The 3,726-nt window shown below is 36.6% G+C and overlaps 1 pseudogene; it reads left to right on the top strand.

Annotated features, from left to right (window-relative positions):
- The first annotated feature begins 1,700 nt into the window (after positions 1–1,700).
- Positions 1,701–3,432, top strand: LOC143854324 (bZIP transcription factor 44 pseudogene; annotated as a pseudogene).
- Positions 3,433–3,726: the final 294 nt, after the last annotated feature.

Below are 3,726 nucleotides of genomic sequence, written 5' to 3'. Positions count from 1 at the left end.
ATGGTGGCATCTGTTCTCCAAGCACCAACTACTACAGTGATATTCTTTTGGCACCATGGATTCTTTGCCACGGGTCAGTAAATCATTCATCTACTTATCTATATGGGCCATAGCCAAGTCCATCGAAATTGTTTCATGGTATGATGGAAATATGTTTTGTTTCTTTCCTTCTATAAAAAGGGAACCCTCTAATAGAAGGTCCTATCACAAAGAGAACCCGCCACTAGACCCAATTTTAGAATTCTAAATGAAATTGAATTAGTATCATTGAACCCGAATTCCCCTCAAATAGTATAAGGAACTAGGGCTAGGACTTAGGGGCACTTGGGCTAGTTGGAACTAGGGTAAGCATCTCTCTCTCTCTCACACACACACACACTGGGTTGGTAGGGTGGAGAGGAGTGCATAAAAACTGTGATGGAGCCACATACCAAAAGGCACATCAAAGCTACTCTTGGTAGGTAGGAAAATAACTAAGAGCCTTAAAATGAAAAGTGACATCTTAATCAAAATTTGGTTTGTGGTTGGATATTCCATAGCACCCAAAGATGCCTACACCCTTTTTTCTTTTTTTTTACCTTCTCCTCTTCTATCGATCTATTTGATTTGAAAATATCTCTGGCAATTGAACTTCATGGTAAAGCATCTATAACGTATCTCATTCGAAAAAACTTCCAATATTGCCTAGGAGTTGTAGGACAATGCATCAGTGCATGTGTCAATCCTATACACATTCATGAAACAACTAATCAGCTAATGCCACGTGTTCCTTTGCCACATCCACATCCAATGGGTAGCAACCCTAGTTCAAAAACTTGGAACTCGGCTTACTCGAAAGTGGGCCTAATCGAGTCAACTCAAAACCAACTCACTCAAGAGAATAGTTACAATTTTTTTTGGGAAATATTATCAGCATTACTGTATTTTGATGAGAGCACTCCTCACTTTATTAAAAGTACAGTATGGCCCGCACCATAGGATGATACAGACCGTCCATTAGATGGGTCATAGCCTAAATAAGTTGTGGCCCCATAAATCATTTTCATAGGTTGATCCTAACCCTCCAATCTACAGAGGGTTAGGATCAACCCTCTTAACATTTAGAATTTCAGATTGATAAAATCCCAATAATAGTACTCCGCTGTTTGTGTTGTACTTTTCAAATCAGCTTTCCAAGGCCGTCACAATTTCCAAGATGCTCTCATGTGCCGATCAGAACCGGGTTTATTAAAGTATGGGATGTGCTATTATCAAATCAAGGGACTTCGAATATCATATTTGGCTAAATTACCCAAGCCTTCTAGAATTTACCCTAAAAAATAGAAAGTAGTTTTTGGCCAAATTACCCAAATTCCCTCCTAGAATGACTAAATTACCCTTTCTAATCAAAGAAAACTTCTCGGAATTCTTCTTGTATTCAGTCCTGCAGAGTTAAAACCGAGTTTTACAGTAAATATACTACAGACTCCATGTTGTCAAAAAGGGTAAAAAAATCTCTGAAAGTTTTCTGATTTTAATTTTGAATTATTGCTTACCAGCTGGAGTTGGACAGTTGTGGAAATCTCGTTTTCACCCATCACCCCTCCCAACAACTTTTTTAGATTCCAAAGCTCTCTGCTTTTTTGTTTTTTTTTTTTTGGTATTTTTCCTGAATATCTTTTTTTTTTTGTGGGCTTTTTCAATCTATAAATTCTCCCCATTGCACCCTCAAATACCTCTTCCTTCTTCTTCTCTTCCTCATAGATCTTGCCTGTTTTATTTCCCTTTTTAGATCCTCTGTAGGTGAGAGGTTCTGAACCTCTGTTTGGGGATTTGGGTTCTCTTCCAATCTTCTTTTCTTACAAAACCCTAATTTTTTTTCTCAGATTTTTTGCTGGGTTTGGCCTGGATCTCAAAAAACCCTAATTTTTCAGCAAAGTTGAAATTTTGAACCTGTAAAACCCTCTGTTTCTGTCAGATTTCTTGGTGGGTTTCGTCTGGTTCTCAAAAAACCCTAATTTTTCAGCCCAGTTGAAATTTTGAAGTTCTCTTGAAAAACCCTTAGTTTCTGTCAGATTTGGTGGGTTTGGTCTGGTTCTCAAAAAACCCTAATTTTTCAGCCCAGTTGAAATTTTGAACCTGTCTTGCTAAATCCTTTGTTTCTGTCAGATTTCTTGGTGGGTTTGGCCTGAATCTCAAAAAAACCCTAAGCAAAGTTGAAATTTTGAACCTGTCTTGCAAAGTCCTCTTGGTTTGTGTCAGATTTCTTGATGGGTTTGGTTTAGATCTAAAAAAACCCTAATTTTTCAGCAAAGTTGAACTACTTCTCACAGTTCTTCTCCATACATTTCCATATGCTTAATTTCGTACTTTTGATGTTTCTGATTGATGTCTCCAATTCTTAGTGAAATCCTTCTTTTAGGGTTTATGATCAATTCCACTTTTCGGCGCAGGACCCATTTAGTTCAATCATTTTCTGTTGTTTTCCTTTACTGGTTTTATGTTTTTTCATGAACAAGCTTTCAGAAACTGATAATAATATAGGGGCCTGTTTGTTTCATTTAGATCAAATATAGTGTTCCATAATTAGCTTGAAATAATTGATATCTTGGTCCTGTAGTTCCATTTCTCGGTCAGATTTTCCATCACAGTTTCTTTTCCTTTTAGTTTCCTTTTTCTATCTTTTCCTTTTCTTCTTCTCGTGGAAACCTAGTGAACAGAGCCTAATATCCTAGGCTTCATAATTTGTGTAAATATATCATGGCTTCTTCTAGTGGAACTTCCTCTGGATCTACCTTAATGCAAACTTCTGGGTCTGAAGAGGACCTGCTTGTAATTGAGGAAAGGAAAAGGAAGAGAATGGTGTCGAACCGCGAATCGGCAAGACGGTCGAGAATGCGTAAGCAGAAGCATTTGCATGATCTGATGGCCCAAGTGGGTCAGATCACAAAGCAAAACAATCAGATCCTTACAAGTTTGAACATCACTACCCAACATTATTTGAATGTTGAAGCTGAGAATTCAGTTCTGAGGACTCAAATGATAGAATTGAGCAACAGATTGCAGTCCCTCAATGAGATACTTGATTGCATGAATGGAACCAATATTTTTGAGCCTGAGGTTCATCAGAACACTGATAATTTCATGAATCCATGGAATTTGATCCATTTAAATCAACCCATCATGGCTTCAGCAGACATGTTTCAGTATTGATTTCCATCACTAAGAAGGGTCTGATGGTTTTGCTTTTGTTACTGATGTCCCGGTTTTGCTCAGGACAAGAGGAGAACACTAGATTTTAGTTTATATTAGGTTAAGGTTTAATGAATAATAGAGAATAATGTGGTGATGAAAAAAAAAAAGATAAAAAAGAAGGGCTGTGGTTATGGGGTTCTATGTGTAATTGGCTTTTCTCTTTATATAATAATATTAATAACTTCCATTGTTGCTGAACATTTTATTTTTCACTTCATGCTTATTATATACATGGTTGACCACATGATACTGCTATTGTACTACTAGGTCTTTGGCTTGGATGCTTGCTTGAATTCAAGCAAATTAATCAAAAAAATCCCCACATTGAATCTTGGGAGAATTCCAAAGTTCTAAATCTTGAATCATTTTTACTAAAAAAATGTGAATCACTACTCCAAATAAAATAGTAGTCTCATTATTGATGATGTCTGCCCTTTTCCTTTTCTTCTTCTTTTTTTCTTTTTCTTGGATTTATATGTTTGAGTTTTTATA

The sequence above is a fragment of the Tasmannia lanceolata genome, unplaced genomic scaffold (assembly GCF_043159265.1).
Source record: "Tasmannia lanceolata isolate RefF3 unplaced genomic scaffold, GAP_Taslan_0.1 ptg000020l, whole genome shotgun sequence".
Classification (NCBI taxonomy): domain Eukaryota; kingdom Viridiplantae; phylum Streptophyta; class Magnoliopsida; order Canellales; family Winteraceae; genus Tasmannia; species Tasmannia lanceolata.
This window is presented reverse-complemented; position numbering and strand designations above follow the sequence as displayed.